Raw genomic sequence first — 19,895 nt, 5'->3', positions numbered from 1 at the left:
CCCAATGGAGAGCCAGAGGCTAGAGTTAAGGTGGAGACTTTCTCTGTGTCTCTGGCTTATTGACTCTGGAACACTTTCAGCCGCAATTTAGTTACCCTGTAGCTTTTACGGAGCTCCAGTGCAAACAGATGTTGTTGTGGCGCAGGCGTGAAGGAGCACCGAGGAGAGGCGACGTATGCCCTACTGGCTGGCTACATTGGGCAGCACAAATAAACACGCCGCCTGCTTGTCCTACTCCAGCAGCCCCGAGAGAAGCGGGGGGGGGGGGTGGCAGAAACTACACACACGCACACTGCAATAACCCTGCCAAACACGTAACACGCTGGGGAAAGGGAGCCCCGAATCTCTTCCCTGCGACCGTAGGCTGTAGTCCTTGCAGTGGCAGCGAGGTGAAGAACTTCGAAGCCTTTGTAGGAAATGGAAGAGAAGGATGTGCAGGGGAGTGAGGCGTGTGAGTATGGGTAGAACTGGGGCGAAGGACATTGTATGTATGTGCAGTGTGGAAATGCATGTCCCTCCTGTGTGTTTGTGGGGCTGTGGCATGAGGGTGTGTAGTAAACAAGGGTGTGTGTGTAAGGGGAGTGATGTGTGTGTCTAGAGTGCGGGAGAGCCTTTGCAGAGTGCGGCTCTGTGTGGCAGTTTATTTACGGTGACTGGTCGTATATTGGGGGGGAGGTGAGCGGGGTTTGAGTTTTTGATGTGCATGGGACTGAGAACCTCTAGCTGTAGTAGGGAGGAGTTTTGTCTCATGTTCGGAAGAAGATTTACCCCAACATCTGAACTAAAACAAAGCCCTTGTTCTTATAGTCAGTGATAAAAATATGTGAAATAGAACCTAAAACACTGCAACTTTATAGTTTCTTTGATCTGCAGTGTGACTAGATACAGTGTAACTGCTAAGAAATTAAAAATAAAAACTATTGCAAGTAGCTAGAAGTATTATAGTTTGTAAGTCATGGCACAACTGTTTTTAGGTACATATCTGTCATCTAGTCCCAGTATGGATAATCCTCCAATGAATATTACTTAATCATTAGCTAGCAAAAAGCCTGTTGAAGCTACCCTGGTTTCTTAACAGGAGTATTCCCTGCTGGTAGCCAGTTGGCATTCTGTGCTAAAGGCTACAGAGCATAATACTGTATGCATGAGAGTACAGCTAGTGTTTTCTTTTCTTGAACTTCAAGGACAATGTAAGTATTTCTTCCACTGACTTAAATTTCTCCTCTCATCCCAGTCATAAAATCCTCAAAAAAAAGGAAATAGTGTATAGAGCTAATCATCACACATTTATTTATTTTCTAGTTGAATGGCCCCTTCTCACCCTTTAAGAGCAGTTCACAATGGTTCAGAAGGGGAGCTTGCCTACAGTCTGACATTTGTCTTACTTCTACTTTTCTTCCCAGGATACTAAAGAAAAGAACACTAAATAAATTAGGCCATGTCTACACTAGCACTTATGTCAGCAAAACTTTTGTCATTCAGGAGTGTGAAAAAAACCACCCCTGAGTGATACAAATTTTGCTGGCTCGAGTACTCGTTTTCATAGCACTATCGATGGGAAACGCTCTCCCACCAACATAGCTACTGCTGCTCGTTGAGCTGGTTTTATTATGTCGATGGGAGAGCTCTCCCCCATAACTATAACATAGCTACATGAGCACTCTTAGGCCTGGTCTACACTACGCATTTAAAACGAATTTAGCAGCGTTAAACTGATTTAACCCCACACCCGTCCACACAACAAGGCCCTTTATATCGATATAAAGGGCGCGCTTTAAACCGGCTTCTGTACTCCTCCCCGATGAGAGGAGTAGCGTTGAAATGGGTATTGCCATGTCAGATTAGGGTTAGTGTGGCCGCAAATCGACGGTATTGGCATCCGGGCGGTATCCCACAATGCACCATTTTTCCGCTCTGGAAAGCCATCTGAACTCGGATGCACTGGCCAGGTGGCCCGCGAACTTTTGAATTTCATTTCCTGTTTGGCCAGCGTGCAGAGCTCACCAGCACAGGTGACCACGCAGAGCTCATCAGCACAGGTAACAGTGCAATCTTCTGAGAATCGAAAAAGAGCTCCAGCATGGACCGCATGGGAGTTACTGGATCTGATCGCTTTATGGGGAGAAGATTCTGTGCTAACAGAACTCCGTTCCAAAAGATGAAATGAAAAAATGTTTGAAAAAATTTCCAGGCCGATGATGCACAGAGGCCACACCAGGGATCAGTACAGTGCCATTTTGAAATGTTAAGGAGCTCACGAGAAGCTACCAGGAACACAAAGAAGCAAGGAAGATCCGGGGCAGGGCCAAAAAATAGCCGCTTCTCACTGAGCTGCATTAGCAATTCTAGTTTGCTCCCAACCCACTACTCCACCCTCGCCGTGGTTTGCTCGCGCATGGTGGGTTGGAGTAAATCTCAGCCAGGCTGAGGTATCTGAGGACGGGAAGTATGAGGAGAGGAGAACGAGGACAAGGTTGCGCAGAGAGCACACAGACCCGTTCTCCCCAAACAGCGGAGCTTTTTCTCACGGTGACAGAATTACCCTCCCCAGCCCTCCCAACCACATCTATCCACACAATTGAAGCCACTGAGAAAGGCACCTTGGGGTGTTACCTTTGCAATATTAAAACATTGGTTTAAAAAAAGCGAAAAAGCGTGTTTAATGATATGCATTCGGCGGCCAGTACAGTTATTGGAAAGTCTAGTTAACATGTCTGGAGGATGGCTGCGGATTCTCCAGGACAATCTCCATGAAGCTCTCTCTGGAAGGTACTCCAAAAGTCCTTTGCAGAAAGTGTTCTGAGCAGGACAGCACTAGTGTTTCCTGTCCTCTCAGTGGGAGGACACTTTGACCATGTGATGCATGCAGCAAAGTAATCTGGTATCATTGCAATGACAAGCCTAGCCTGCATATGGGTGCCGAGGTTGTTGCTAGCATCCATTCTTTGGGCGCTGTGATTATCCTCAGGGTAGTGATATCATTCGTGGTTAACCTAGTGAAATTCAGGAATTTAATTAAGGGACAGACATGCTCCATTCCTACACTGGCTGTTTGCCTTGCGTTAAAAGAAATCCTTACCTTAGACAGTATTCCAAGCAAGGGGAGAAAGATAGCGTGATTGGCGCTGGAGCTTTTTACACATTGGCTAGCAGGCATCTTGCCTGTGCTACGCCACCTTGATGGTGGGAGGGGTACAAGCGAATCAATCCCTAGAGAATTAGGAATGGGAGAGGTAGGTTTCTGCATTCTGCATCTTAACAGGAAAGCAGCAGCACTGAAAGGGCTTTCTCTTGGTATTTGGGAAAGAGTGGTACTAGTGATAATGAAGGCTGCGAGCCAAAAGACAATGGACTGTCCATGCCGCTGTGCAAGTCGTAATTATGCCTGCCTGGCCTGGTCTGTGAAGATTCTCCTAACACCAGAAGCCGACAAGGCACTCAATCTTTAAAGATGCCAAAAATGCGACCTTTTAGTAAATCAACATGTGCTATTTAAGGTGATAGTATTGTTCACCGTGGAAATGAGTATAAGCATTGTTCTGCTTAAAACTGATCATTTTAACATACTTCCTCTCTCTTTTGTTCCCTCCTCATACAGCTGAAATTTTTTCAAGCGCTCCCTACTCCACCTGAAGGCATCTCATAAGTTGGCGGAAAAAAAAGTACGCGGAGACGAAATGTTCTCGGGAAATCAGGAAGGACCCGCAATGAAAGGCTCATCTGAATGAGTGGAGAAGACTGTTGGTTATCAAATTACAGGAAGATGTCAGTGAATTAGAAACAGAGGTGCCAACGTTGAGGAGAGGAGGGACGCTCGAGATGAGATTTGGTGCAGGAAGATTCAGAGGTGTAGCAGGAAGATCAGTGGTGGCGGATGCAGTATTGCTGGGTGCAGCTGCGTGATCGAACCTGACATGCTCCGGCGTCTGTGGGCTGTCTTAGAACTAGCAGCAGGCGCACACAGAGATGCTGACATGGTCAGCCTTGTGTAACCACCCTGCTCATCCCTCAGCCATGTTGCATATCTCCTCATTCCAGACGTTGGAACGGCTATGGGGGAAGCTCACGATGCACCCGCCACTCCACCCCTCCATGAGACAGTCCACCACAAAGGCTGTTCTTCTTTGATAATTTTTTTAGTGGCCTTCTTCCTTCCCATCCTATTCCTCCTCGCCATACCACACCCGGCGTCTGACTCTTGTCAGTTCTTCTCCCCTCTATTTATAATGAATTAATAAGAATACATGATTTTCTTACACTTATAGTGACTTTATTTCCTTGAAGCAAGCGTAATCGAGCAGCGAGGGTGGTTAGCTTACAGGGGAATGAGTCCAATCAAGGGGGCGTTCATCAGGGAAAACAAACACGGCGCTCAGGGGACATCCTTGGCTTTTGCGTGATAAATCGGTTTCAAAGGACTTCTCTGATGCACATCGCTTCCTGGTTGCTCTTCTAATCGCCCTGTGTCGCTGCTGGCATAAATCAGGCGCCAGGGTTGATTTGCCTGCTTTCCACCGACCATAAAGGCTCTCCCCCTTACTCGTACACGATTGTGGAGCCACAGGCCCATGCACCAATACAAAGGGGACCATTGCTTGGCTGAGGTCTGAGTGAGTCAGTAATGTGCGCCAGACGCTGCCTTTTAATGGCCAAATGCACATTCTACCACATTTCCTCGCACTTGCTCAACCTGTAGTTGAACAATTTCCTGGACTTACTTCCAGGCTGCCTGTGTTATGGCTTTCATGACCCATGACATCAAGGATAGGCTGATTGGTCCCTCAGGATAATACAAGGATTTTCAACATCCCCAACTGTTAATTTGGTCTGAGAAGTAATTCCTTGCTGGAAGTTAGGTTCTTGAAAGACGCGAGCGTCTGAACCTCCGGCCCATGCCACGTGGATGTTGTGGAACTGTCCTTGTGATCCACCATGCTTGCAGCACCATTGGAAAAAACTACCCCTTTGTGTTTATGTACTGGGTGCCCTGGTGCTCCGGTGCCAAGATGGGATATTGGGTTCCATCTTGTCGCCCACCAAGTTAGTGGATGGCTTTGCTGCAATGGATTTCCTATTGACCTGCACGTTTCCCGAGTCAACCTTTCGTAGCAGCAGCTTAAATGATTGCTTTGGCTACTTGCATCAACAGCAGCCCCCACAGTAGATTTTCCCACTCCAATGTTGATTCCTGACTGACCGGTAGCTCTCTGGCGTTGCAAGCTTCCAGAGGGCTATTGCCACTCACTTCTCAACTGTGAGGGCTGCTCTCATCTTGGTATTCTGGCGTTTCAGGGCAGGGGAAAGCAAATCACAAGGTTCCATGAAAGTGCCCTTATGCATGTGAAAGTTTCACAGCCACTGGGCATCGTCCCATACCTGCAACACTATGCGGTCCCACCAGTCTGTGCTTGTTTCCCGGGCCCAAAATTGGCGTTCAATAGCTACAACCTGCCCCATTACCATCAGGATCTCCAAAGTGCAGGGGCCCGCGGTTTGAGAGAATTCTGTGTCCATGTCCTCGTCACTCTCGTCGCTGCGCTGCCATAGCCGCCTTCTCCTCGCCTGGTTTTGCAGGTCCTGGTTCAGCACAGACTGCACGATAATGCGCGAGGTGTTTACAACGTCCACAATTGCTGTCTTGATCTGAGCAGGGTCCATGCTTGCTGTGCTATGGTGTTTGCACAGTTCACTCAGGAAAAAAGGTGCGAAACGGTTGTCTGCTGCTTTCACAGAGGGAGGGGTGAGGCTGTACCCAGAATCACCCACGACAATGTTTTTTGCCCCATCAGGCACTGGGATCTCAGCCTAGAATTCCAATGGGCGGGGGAGACTGCGGGAACTATGGGATAGCTATCAGATACCTACCCACAGTGCAACGCTCAGGAAATCAACACTAGCCTCGGTACATGGATGCACACTGCCAAATTAAGGTGTTTAGTGTGACCACATGCACTCGACTTTATACAATCTGTTTTACAAAACCGGTTTATGTAAAATCGGAATAATCCCATAGTGTAGACGTACCCCTACATTGATATCGGTACAGCTGTGCCACTATAAGCATGTAAGTATAGACAAGGCCATAGTTTGGTGTTGGTATGACTTTTGTTTAACCTCCATGTTAGAACATGGCACGTGGACAGCTAGAAATCCAGTTCTCCTCTCAGAATGTGTTTGAATTTACAGAGACAAGGTGGAGCAGATTGTTTAGCACATATTTCAAGGGACCATTCAAGGTGAAGTGACATTTGATTGTCTGACATGTGAGAGATAAGGTGAGTGAGATAATATCTTTTATTGGACTGACTTCTGTTGGTGGAAGAAACAGAGGCCTGGGTCTACACTAGGTAATTAGGTTCATTTAACTACATCACTCCCCATGTAGGCAACACTAGGTCAATGGAAGAATTCTTCCATTAACCTAGTTACCACCTTTTGGGGAGGTGGATTACATACACCAATGGAAGAACTCCTCCTACTTCAGTGCCTACACTGAAGTGCTGTGCTGTTGTAGCGTTTTAAGTATAGACATATCCAGAGACAATCTGTTGAACTCCACCAAGGTAGGTGGAACAGAATGTTAAGCATAGGAGTTAACACGTTGCAAGGCACCATTCAAAATGAACTGGGCCATTAGCACCTCTGCAAGACATAGGACAGAAGACCATTAGTTGGTTACCTATTGTTGTAAAGAGACATAAAACCAGTATCTCTATGAAGGGCATGATTTTTAGGCTATGTCTACACCAGGGGTTGGCAACCTACGGCACGTGTGCCAAAGGTGGCACACGAGCCAATTTTAGATGGCTCACACGGGGCAGGCTGAGCCACTTATCCCGCTGCTGCTCTGGGGTTCCCGCTGCTGGCACCTTGCCAGCTGCAGTCCCGCCGCTGGTCCCAGTCAGCACCCGCTGCTGGCCTGGGTGAAGGAACCCCAGGCTGGCAGTGGGCTGAGACCCCGTCTGGCAGGAGCCGGCGTCCAAAACCCCAGAGCAGGGAGGGCTGAACGCCACTCTGGGGTTCCCACTGCTCGTCCATTGCCAGCCAGGGTCCCGCCACCGGTCCCACTCATAGATTCATAGACTCTAGGACTGGAAGGGACCTCGAGAGGTCATCGAGTCCAGTCCCCTGCCCTCATGGCAGGACCAAATATTGTCTAGACCATCCCTGATAGACATTTATCTAACCTTCTCTTAAATATCTCCAGAGATGGAGATTCCACAACCTCCCTAGGCCAATTTATTCCAGTGTTAACTACCTGACAATTAGGAACTTTTCCTTAATGCCAACCTAAATCTTCCTATGCTGCAGTTTAAGCCATTGCTTCTTGGTTCTAATCATTAGAGGCAAGGTGAAACAAGTTTCTCCCTCCTCTATGACACCCTTTTAGATACCCTGAAAGCTGCTATCATCGTCCCCTCTTCAGTCTTCTTTTTTTTCACAACTAAACAAACCCAATTCTTTCACCTCTTCGTAGGTCGTGTTCTCAGAGACTTTAACATCTTGTTTGCCTCCTTCTTCGGACCCTCTCCCAATTTCTCTACACATTTGCTTGAAATGCGGTGTGCCCTCAGACTGGACATAAATACTCAGTTGAGGCCTAATTCAGCACAAGAAGTAGAGGCGGAAAAATGACTTCTGTGTCTTGCTCACAACATAGCCTATTAATGCTATCCCAGAATCAGTTCCCTTTTTTGCAACAGCATTCACACTGTTGACGTCATGATTTCGCTTGTGGTCACTATGACCCCTAGATTCCTTCTGCTTATCTCCTTGCCTAACAGTCTCTCCATTCTGTATGTGTGAAACTGATTGTTCGCTGTCTAAGTGGAGCACTTTGTAATTCTGTCTTATTAAACTTCATGGCCGGTCTACCTCAGACCATGTCCTCCAATTTGTTCAGATCATTTTGAATTATGACCCTTCCTCCAAAGCAGTTGCAAATCCCTCCCAGTTTGGTATCATCTGCAAAACTTATAGTTGTTCTTCTATTGCCAACGATGCTAAAGTCGTTGATGAAGATATTGAACAGAGCCGGTCCCAAAACAGACCCCTTGCGACCCCACTTGTTATAATACCTTTCCCAGCAGGATTGAACATGTAATTAACCACTCTCTGAGTACTGGTTATCCAGCCGTATGCACCCACCTGTATAGTAGCCCCGCATCTATTGTATTTGGCCTAGTTATGATGAGATATCATGCGAGACGTATCATAATGCCTACAAAAGTCTAGGTATACCACATGTCTCACCGCTTCTCCCTTATCCACAAGACTCCGTTACCTAGTCAAAAGAAAGCGATCAGATTGGGTTGACATGATTTGTTCTTTACAAATCCATGCTGGCCGTAGTTCCCTATCAACCTTAATCACTGGTTCCAAGTGTTTTGCAGATGATTTCCCTTAATTACTGCTCCATTAATCCTTTCCTGGCACAGAAGTTAAACTCAACTGATCACTCACGCCACCTCACTGCTTGCTGGGGAAGAAACCCCAGGCCGGCAGCTGGGCTGAGACCCCGGCTGGCAGGAGCCATCGGCGCAAAACCCCAGAGCAGGTTGGGGTGGAGACGCTTAGCCCACCACAAAAAGCCGAGCCTGGCCCAGTGCTGACCTACTCACGTCCCTGCTCTGGGGTTCTGCTGCAGGCCCTTGCCAGCGCAGGGTCCCCGCCGCAGCCCCACTCACCTTGCTTCCAGTTGGAGTTCCAGCACAGGCCCCCTGCCAGACTGGTTCCAGGTCTCCAGCCCTGCTCAGCCCTACCAGCCGCCAGCTCCACTCACCTCGGCTGCCTATCTGAGGTTCCAGCCAGTTAACAACTGATCACTCAGAAGCCTGTGTGCAGCTTACAGTATCCAAATACGTGCCGCCAGACATTGGAAAACTCAGCAAGGAAAAGCAAGGGCAAGGATCACACTAAACTAATAAGATCTGCATTTTAATTTAATTTTAAATAAAGCTTCTGAAACAATTTGAAAACCTTGTTTACTTGACATATAACAGTAGTTTGGTTATATATTACAGACTTATAGAGAGACCTTCTAAAAACGTTAAAATGTATTACCGGCACGCAAAGCCTTAAATTAGAGCATATACATGAAGACTCGGCACACCACTGCTGAAAGGTTGCCGACCCCTGGTCTACACTGTGCACTTTACCACAGTGCTCTCCCGGTGACAAAATAAAACCACCCCCAACGAGGGGCGGTAGCTTCTCTCCCGTAAACGAAGCGCCATCCACCTCGGTGCTTTTCATCACTAAAACTTTTGTCATTGAAGGGAGTGTTTTTTCGCACCCCTAAGTGACAAAATTTTAGCAACAAAAGTGTTAGTATGTAGTATCTTAGTATCTAGCAAAAGTGTGAATTTAAGCTTCCAGGGTCATCTTTTGAAGGTATTGTCAGGTGTTGTATGACAATTGTTGTTTTACTAACAATGGGTTTGAAACTTTTGCCTTTTTGTCCAACAAAAACTAAATTCCCTCAAGACAACAAAGATAAGATTATTTTAAAAATTCTATGTCTAGATTAAAATGATTTTTTATTTAATTGTTAAGATTCTTATTAAAATATTATAATCCTGACTAAATTCCTGTTATCTTATTCTCCCATTCTAAATTTCTATTTGCAAAACACTCTTAACACTGTGCAAATTTAGGAAAGTGAATTGTGAATCAGCATTTTATCTTAATTCCACCTCTCATCATATTCATTCATGCCCTCCCTCAGAAGTGAAACAAGGTGTCTTGAGTTCTTTTACATTTACATCCCCAGTAATTTATGTCACATGCTTATTAATCTTTGTGCTAACTGTTTTTGTTTCTTTTATTCCCAGTTTCTAACTTCTAGGGTCTGTGGTCAGGGTGTTGGAATTAAATATAAAGCCTTCCCATTTCTAGACAACCAGTTTACAAACAGCCAAGGCCAATGGCAACCAAACATTGCTATCACCTGGTGGCTACATAAAAAGTTTTGTTGTTTCAGTTCCAATTGCCAGTGGGTCTCAAAAACCACCAAAATATTGGACACCCTGATGGACGTCTCAGAAGAGAGATCTAACATTGAACATAAAGATTGAACATGAAGGTGGAACTACTCATACTTAGAGTTGGTTTGTCTAGGTCAAGTCGGGGGCACTGTGGTAGAGCTGTGTGGGGAAGTTTGCATGGCCAACATTACTCTCCATGCTATGCATGTTGTGCTTATAAGAAATAGTTGAGCTTCAGGTGTGTGAAATCCAGCATCTTTCACAAAAACTAAAACTACACAGAGCTTTTTGCTAAAAAGGATAGCCCTTTTTCACTGTGAAAAAATGTATCCCTATGAATCTTGGACATTTCATAGTTTTACCAACTTAAGATTCTCTCTTTTCTAGGGAGGATGAACCCAGTGCTTTAATCATCCTTTGTAACTTAGATTCCTGAGATCTGGAGATCAGTCTCCAAGGCAATAATGTCCTTCTGTGTGGGTGGAGAATACTGGATATAGTATTCCAAATGGAGTTCAGTTTCCCATTTCCTCATTTTTATTATCACTAGTTATAATCACCCTCCAATGTGGCCCTGGATCTTTCCCCACAATCCACAAACACAAAGGGGAACCTCTGGTATGTAGAATTCAACCCTCCTGCTTGAAAGAGGATGCAGGGAGCCACTTCCATAGCACCTTCCCCCTTTCCCTTCTACACACCCTGTGACGGGTATTCTGTGGGTCTGGAGTCCATACAAGAGGAAGGAATTGACAGAATGGGGCTATGACTGAGAAGACACACACATCATCTTCCCTTCTTTCCTGAGCAGAAAAATAAAATTAAATATAACATGAAGCTATAGTAAATATACTGCACAAAACCCCCTCTCCTCAGGGGATCCTAAGCACTACTGTGGTTTTAGGGGAGGACTTGACTTTGGAACTTCAAAGGAGCCATGATGCTAGGTACTGAGTGGGCCAGGGACAGTAGGAATTAGAGTTGGTTCAGAGGTACCAAGCCACTGAATAGATGTCCCTGGTTTTCTACAGATGCCTCAAGATCCACCAGGTGTGGGGTGGACACCACAACAGATCCCTTGGGGGCAGGCAAACACACACACACACATGCTCGCCCTCTCCCTACATTGGAATGATTGGTGAGGAACTCTATGAAATGAACCTTGCCGAGATTATCTCTCAGATTTTTCTGTGGGAAGAGATGAACTGGGTCAGGAAATCTTGAGCTAAATTCACAGGTGAGTCAAAGTTATATGACTTACACCCTCTTCTGGACATCTTTAGTGTCTAAATTATACCAACTTTGATTCCCACTTACCACCATGTAACTTATATCCCTTTATATATTACTTCTGAATTTGGCCTAAAGAGTTTAACTGAACTAAATTGTGTAACTTGCCCAGAGAGAGGCCAGAAGAGAGGAGATGTAGCAGAAAATGCAATTAACAAGAGGATGCAAGATGGTAATTTACACTTTCTGGCACCATCTTAAACTTCCTTTGACACCTTTACACCCACTTGCAGACATGTAATTTACACCTCCTCTCATTTAACCTCCGAATCTGACTTTCTAAGGGACATCCTGACTCCATTGACGTCAATGGCAAAATTCTTGTTGACTTCAACAGGGGCAGGATTTCATCCCTTGCCTTTAATTGTACCCGTTAAACAGCACAAAATAATATTACAAATATTTATTAGCTTGGAGGGCAATAGTAGCAAAATAATTCTCAGAATTGTGAAATACTGTAAAATTGAATTAATTATTTTAAATTAAGGGCTACATTTTTACAAAATTAATAAAATCTGGGGATATAACTACTAGATGTTTTACTATCACCTTTGCTTTCTATTCACTACAGTCTTTGTATCCATAAGAGTATAAGTGCATAAAGATCCATACACAGAAAAAAAAACCTGAATATGCTGATATGCTTGATGCCTTAGGAGTTCAGTGCATAAAAATGATTCATGCTGACCAGCTGTTTCGATGTCTCTTGCTCAAAAGGAGCAGTTACTGGAGGATCCATAGCATATATGATAATAAGTAATATTATAAAGTTCAAAGAACTAAGCCAGTAAAAAGAAGTATGTTAAAGAAAGCAGCAAATCATTTCACTGAAAGAACTGTGATTCCAAGTATTAATCAAAATAGTTCCTTGCATCTGGGAACATTTGTGGGAACTGCACTGGAAAAACATTTGTGCTGTAATGTCCTCTAGCTAAGTGAAAACTCAAGGAATAAATATTCACATTGTAACAGAGGCAAACATAAATGAGGCAATGTTTATTGGAGCTGTTGAGCGTGAAGAAATAACAAAAGTTGCACAATAAGTGCACGGAATGAAGAAGGAAAATTTGCATGATACTATTTACACAGCAGCAGCCATCTTAGGTTAATAGATTATTCATAACCTTTATATTGCACACACGTGCAAAAGCAAATTTGACTGTGAATGACTTTCAAAGATTAAAGTACAGATATAAGGCAAAAAATAAGCTTGTAATAGGCATATATATTAGTTGAGCAAATAAAACAAAAAGAGGTGTGCAGAATTAATAGGACCAAAACCATTAGTGACCTACCACTAGAGCAACTTAGGGTACTGCCCTACTCAGAAAATAAAAATAAAATCAAACTAAAAGATTCCTCTGATTTTGTGTGTCACCCACAGATGTTAATTTATTCAAAATCTCTCTTCAATACGAAGGCCCCATGTAGTGCACATTTCATTAGGGTTCTGCAAAACAGCAGAAGTTTAGTGAAGTATCTGTATTTCACTGAATAGTTTGATAACCACAGTAACCACAGTAAAGGACTGAAGTATTCTCAAAGCCTCCAGATTAATGAGCACATGTGCAGCTAATGCAAATAACATTGCACCACCTAAGATTTTGTCCTACTATTGTCAGTGACATTGAAAGCAGAAACATGTTTTACTGTTTATTGTTAATATCAGACAGAATAATCTCTGGAAAGCCCTGAAGCGTGTGAAAATGTGCCAGATTAAAGAGTGCATAAGCATATAGACACAAGCTGTGACACTTAGCCAGCTATGAATGCCTCCACAGCTACGAAAACACTACCAGAATCCCCTGTACATATTATTGAGCAAGAGGAATGACAAGATGGAGCCATGTGGAATACTAAATAGAAACTCCTTTGGGAAAAATGATTCAGACAACTATCCTCAGAGAGAAAGAAATAAACCACCTGTGGACATCTCCTTCCACTCCTCCAAGCATCCACAGGTGAATCAGCAATACCTCATGGACAATAGTACAGAAGGCAGCAAATTGATCTGATATCATCATCATGAATACCTGATATTCATCCATTGTCAGCAAGAAATCATCAACTAATGCAACAAGTACAGTCTTCCTGCCCTGTTATCAGACCCTGATCTGTGTGCAGCCTGACAAGCCTCAAGGAGATTTGAAGCATCTAGTTATAGTTGTCTCACTTCAACCTTCTGAATGATGTTAACAAAAAATAGATAAGACAAGACACAGGACAATAATTTGCAAGATTGGCAATGTCAAGTGATGATTTCCCTGAGAAGGGGTGGAACAATTGTTTCCCCTTAGGCAAGCGATAACAATCTCTGCTTATAATGAACACAATACTTTCCTCTTTGTGCACAGGTGGTAGTATTAAGGGCTCCTACTGCCTCCATGAATGAAACTGTCTAAAATTCAAGCAGAGAAGACATTAACTAGGATTAAATGAGTTATTCACCACCTGAACAAGATTTTGCAGAAGCTATGATAAAGCCAAAAAAACCTCTCTTCTTTGTCTCAGCAAAGACATGACATGAGAACTGCAAGATGTTAGATGCTATCATTTAGATTTGGCCCAAGACTTCTGCCATTACTGTTCCAGTCGTCTATTTTCTTGCTTCATGTGTCACAGGTTGCCCATACACCAAAGTGAATTAAGAGAAGGAAGCTTTAGCAGGGGACCCTTAGGACCAACAAAATCAATGGCTGAAGACAAAAGTTCATTATAAAGTCCTATCAACTCCTCTGTCAAGTGGTGTGTTAGAGAAACCATACTTTCTCTAATAGCAATCTGAGAACACACAAGTGCCATTAAGCTTCAAAGGTGGACCATCAAAACTGGTTACTCATCTAACAAAAATGTAGTTCTGCCATTGGTAACTTCCGTTGTGGTTCAGACCATGTTCATAGGAGATCTGAGAGAAACCTGAGGCTGCATTTTGTTAAATCTTTTTACCCTGTTTATGGGAATGACAACTGAAAGACTTATTTGATTGTTAAACCTATGTATTTTCATAATATTTTTCAATTTATTTTCTGATAGTCTTATTTTCTGAGCTCTGGACATATTTTGGCACTTACCACTATTTCTCTTCTGTATCTATCAGGACTGATCTTGCCAATCTTTACGCACAGGAGTCATCCTATTGGCTTTAATGATATTATGTGTGAGAATATGAATTACTCAAGTGATTAAGAATTACTCATGTGAATGAATGTTTACAGTACAGAACCCATAGTAAATAAATGTGTTTTCATTTGCACCAAAATGTTTGGATGCTTTTTATCCTTGACCACTGAAGTAAGGCAGAGAGACAGCTTGTCTAACAACATTATGTTCTGGGAAATATTGGTTAGAGCCAATATTTTCTAGTGCTTTGGTACATCAGTCATACCAACTAACAAAAGTAAAACAGGTATTAAAATATCAAGACATTTGATTTTCTACTACAGTAATTATTGATGAGTCATTTGTTGAAGCAGCTGTACTTTGCAAAATAGTTTGTAAATGTGTTCCAGTGAAGTGAAAATTTAGTATTAACCTTAAAGACATTAAGAGCTATAAAAAGGTTGTCACGCAGCAATGGTTAACAGAAAGACAAGAAGAAGCTGTTGTTTTGTGCAGCACATCTCTATGGTACTGTTTCATTGTTATTGTGTGTTAAAGCTTCATGTGAGTATTGGCCACCTAGCTAAAGCCTTGTGAAATATCTGATGCTCTAGCATTGTGGACTGTCTAGAATATTACTGGCAGACAGTCCCTAGAGTGGTAGATACTGGAAGGAATGCTTTCTATTGCTCAACAGTAACCTCTCTTGTTAAGGAAATCCCATTGAGTCAAGGTCACAAGTGTGCAAAAATGTGGGGCCCCAAACTCTAAACTCTTTCATTTCTCACTGTTCTCTCTCCCATCCCCCATCCAATGCAAGCATTGGGTCAGATTCCCCTCCAATTTTTTCAATTCAGTTAAACTCAATGAGACTTTACTGCCATGACAAATGTTGCCAAAGTGTAAGAAAAAGGCAGTTTTCTCAGCTATCTGACTCACCCAGGCTACCAGACTCTCTTGAAATGCACCCTGGCTTGTCTAGGTGAACACATAGCTATCATATATTTGTTCAAAGACATAGCTCAATTTGTTCACTGTGTCCCAAGCAGACCTGCTCCATACACACACAGTTCTATAACCTAAAATGTACCCAGTAGTAATTATTAGCTAAACTGCAGAAAAGAGCTCTAGAAAAATAATCACTACTGAAAGTTACTTGAGAATTTATGCATTGTTCTTCCACTAAATGTCACTCAAGAGACAAATGACAAACACATGAGAGATTTGCACACAGACAGGGAATGAGAATGAGACTATGTAGTCCAGTGTAGTTATCCTCAGTACACTATACTCAAAGCTACTTTAGAAGCATCCTATTTATTCCTTCTTCCTTTCTTTCAGTGAGGAGACAAAATACAAGACCAGGAGGAAAAGTCTTAGAGAAAGGTTAGGGATGGATGAACCAAGGTTCCCCAACAGGTCTTCCAATCTGAGATATTCTAACTTGTCTTCACTGCAAAGTTAACTCAAGTTTTTTCTTGAATGCTGCCCTTAACTCATGTCTCACCCCCACACAAAATCCCTTAACTCAAGTGTGGTGGTGCTTTTAATTTGAGTTGTTTGGCACATCAGAGGGTACAGAATGAAGTTCAAGTTAGGACAACTCAACAGCTGCTAACATGACCACTCCTTGGAGTATATGTAGGCTAACTCTACTCAAGTTATCCAATGCTTTCTCATAATTCCTCCCCCCACACACACACACGCCGCTCCCATGTGCGCAGAAAGGACAGACACGTTCTCCCGCAATTCACAGGGGAAGAATGCATAGAGCAGCTCTACTTACTGCAGTGCAAAGTACCATGGGATATGCCCCCAGAAGACTAGTGCCACACATGCTTGAGTGCAGCACCACTGTGTACATAGCAGCTTGAGTGAAAAATGCAGCATGGCCACTATCATTCAAGCTAGGCTAAATTGAAAGAAGTAACCCAAGTGTAGATAACTTGGGTTAACTCTCTAATGAGGGCATGCCCGACAGGAAAACATTATGGTGACTTGTCAAGGTATGCCACCAGGATGCATTTCCTAAAATTTACACGGAGGGGAAGTCAGCTGGAGAGAAGGATTCATCTGAGAGTTGTGTTTGCCTGTTGCTCAAGGCCAAGGAGGTGTCACAGTGGGATTGTGTTTTGCGATAAGGGACTCAAAGATAAACCTTCTTGGAGAGTGGGGGGAGGGGGAGCAGTAACGTTCTATGGTGAAATTCTGGCCACTTTGAAATCAATGGGAATTTTGCCATTGACTTCAGTGGAGTCACAATTTCACCCCTGGTGTTCATTAATCCTAGAGAGACCCAAAAAGGGCATATTCTTCCAAATACAAGACCAAGAGGAAAAGTCTGTCAGAAAGATAAGGAATGGATGAACCAACATTCCCCGAGACACATTTAACATGGAATAAATGCGGAAGAACTAAGAACTGAGTTTATTTCTTATTAAAGGACCAAATTCTGTCCACTCATCTGATGTTGTTCAAAGTGTAAGTCAGCACAGAATTTGGCTCTGTAGCATTTACACAGTTCTAAGGGCACAGCTGTGTTTTTCTGTATTTAATACTATGTTTTAGGCACACATGTTGCTCCTTATTTTAATACTTTAAAAGTATTCTGTATTCCTGGGATTTTAAAGCTTTTATTTTGGTTCTCAGACAATATAACAAAGTAGGGCTACAATTAGGGGAAAAAAAACACTCTGAGAAATAGTAGAGTCAGCAATCAAACAGTTCCCACATTTTATACTTTTCCTTGAATATGGCTAAAAGGGTCTTTTAACGGGAAAAGTTCACTTTATAGGTACAGAGAGAACTTAATCAAATGTGAGCCTTTTTCAGTGTGACTGTTAGGAAGTTTTCAAGTGTTATAAGATTTGGGATAAAGAATCCTTTGCATAAGAGAGGTCATGTTATCTTCAATCTGCCCTGAACAAACTGAAACCCAAAGAGTGAGCAGAGGCTGTATAAACTATTAACAAAACCTACTTAGAATCTCTCTCATCATAGATGGAGTCTCCTGGTGAAGCGATTCCCTGATACATACACATATTCCGTAGATGCCCTCTTTTAAGCAATAATGCAGATTGTAATGTGGTATCATGAGATAATGGACCATATTGTGAGTTATTCATTCTAGGCCTGGAGCAATGACTCCTCCAGATCAATTTCCTCCTGTTAGGCCCAGAATAAAAGGAAAACAATTAACTGGATATGTTAAAAAAATTCAGAAATATTTAACAGGACTAAATTCTGGCTGTGACAGCCAGAGCTGCATAGCAGTGTGGCAGTTCAGCAACAAAGTGTTAATGACTAGAGCCTTCATGCCTGCAAAAGGCAAAGATAGGCAACAATGCTTCTTGGGTGCTGCAGCAAGAGAACTCAGATGCTGTAAGTAATGCACCTTAGAAAGGAATAGCATGCTCCACTGCTACTTCCCTTGTGATGACCATGAGTGTACAGGGTTCTGGTCATATTACCCATTTGCCAGACCAATCTCCCTTTGTGGTATTGAGTACAGGTCTGTCACATCTTACGCGCATTTAACATGCACGATCTCAGCTTTACACGGTCGGCAAAAACAAAACAAAAAAAAGAAAAATAACAATTTTAATACTGTACCTGTAGTGCAAGTGATTCCTCCCACCATTCAACTCAACGTAATTTTGACTATATGTGGTTTTTGCTTTACAAGCTAAGCGCGGAACGGAACCCCCACGTAAGATGAGACTTGCATGTACTGCCTATTGGGCTAGCCACTCCCTGTGATCAGGGATAACAAGCAGTCCCACTGTGGCTGTCTCCTGAGCAACCCGTTGAGTTTTTCGTGAATGGGGAACAAGTAAAAACTGAGTAAGAATTTCAGGATTTGGCACATTACTTAGGAAGTAGGTCAGGAAATAACTGATAGAAAATGGCGCAGTTAAAATGGACCATATTGTATCATCTTCAATGAGACCTCAGTATTTCAGATTCAAAAGGCATGCATAGATGGAGGAATGAGTGATACTGATTCTTGCCACCAAAGTGTTGGGGTTTTGGTGGTGGTGGCAGGTTTTGGTGTTTTTTTTGCTACTTCAGAATGCAAAATTCCAGTGAGTTTTTTGTATGTAAGGACTGAATATAACCTGATTAAAAAATTGAGGACTAGGATCATTGATGATGGATGAATACATTACAGACACACACAGAGTGGGCTGTGCCACACACTAAAGTGCCTTGCAAATGTTCATGATAATGACTTGCATCATTCATTTTAGTCCACTTATATTAGACCTATCATCAGGCCACTGATTATTCGTAGTATGAATTACTGATATAAAAAATTCCTTAATTAGAAAAATGAGATTATGGAAAACATTATACGTGTTAAAGAACTGAAATTCATATCATTCTAAACTTCCTTCTGTGCTCTTGGGTGTTTGTCTATTTTTTTAAGTCTTTGTCAGACATTTTAAAAACCAGCATTTGATCCCTATCAGGTTGAGAGCAAGAAGAAAGTTCTGCTAACCCGGACAAACTGAACTTATTCATGGGGTGTCAGATGTATTTCAAAACAAGATTTGGTAAACAGGAAACCCAGAGAAGTCTGTCACGATTTTTTTAACTGATTCATTTAATTTCTTTCAAGATTTCATAGACAATGTAATGACTCTTCACTTGAATTTTATTATTACTATTATTCACGTCTATTATAGTAGTGCCTAAACACCAACCAGAAATAGGCTCCCACTGTGCTAGGCACTGTACAAACACAGAGTAATAGACAGTGCCTGCTTAAAGCGCATGCAATCTAAATAGACAAGAGAGACACAGGGTGGGGAAAGGGGTAGAACACACAAGCAATGTGACTAATGTGATGTCAGCAAACAGCATGTTCATTCCAAATTTTTTATACACACACAGTGGGTTCAGTTAGCAGGATATTACCTAAATGGAAAGAAATGTGAAAGGCAGGGGGGTGAGGTGGACAGGGCAAGTAAGAAAAGGATAAGAAGCGCAGGTGTGCAGTGAAGTTGAGGTGAAGAGACTGAAGGAGGGAGATCGTTGGTGCAAACAACCAGTCAGCATAGGCCAGAGAAATTTCAGTCAACTGTAGAAAGTTCCCTCCTTTGGCTGCTTCTGCCGCTACTGGCTGGAGTCTCAGACTGGGCTCTTCTCTGCAATTCTCCCCCGGGCCACAGGGCAGGAGGGCTCTCTCTCAGCTCTACTGCCCCTAGAATGTGTGTGGGGGTGTCTCCTCTGTACAGTTCTGGATCCAGGGTAGTGTTGAGGGGAGGGGTGGACCATTCCAGTACAAAGATCCCTGCATTGGCTATTTCTGGGTAGGCGGGGAATTAGAGAGAGTCCTAAATCACAAAGTTCACATACAGGTTCATATTTTCCAAGGTCTGAGGGAGTTCAGACATCAGGTTTTGGTTCTGGCCCATTTTTACTTGGAATATACATTAGCTTTCTCTTCAGTCTAAGTAATTCAATAGTTTCCTCTCTTTCTCTCTCCCTTCTCCATCATTATTTTGGATTGTATAT

This window comes from Chelonoidis abingdonii, chromosome 6 (genome assembly GCF_003597395.2).
Source record: "Chelonoidis abingdonii isolate Lonesome George chromosome 6, CheloAbing_2.0, whole genome shotgun sequence".
NCBI lineage: Eukaryota > Metazoa > Chordata > Testudines > Testudinidae > Chelonoidis > Chelonoidis abingdonii.
The sequence above is the reverse complement of the archived record's forward strand: the minus strand, read 5'-3'. Positions refer to the sequence as shown.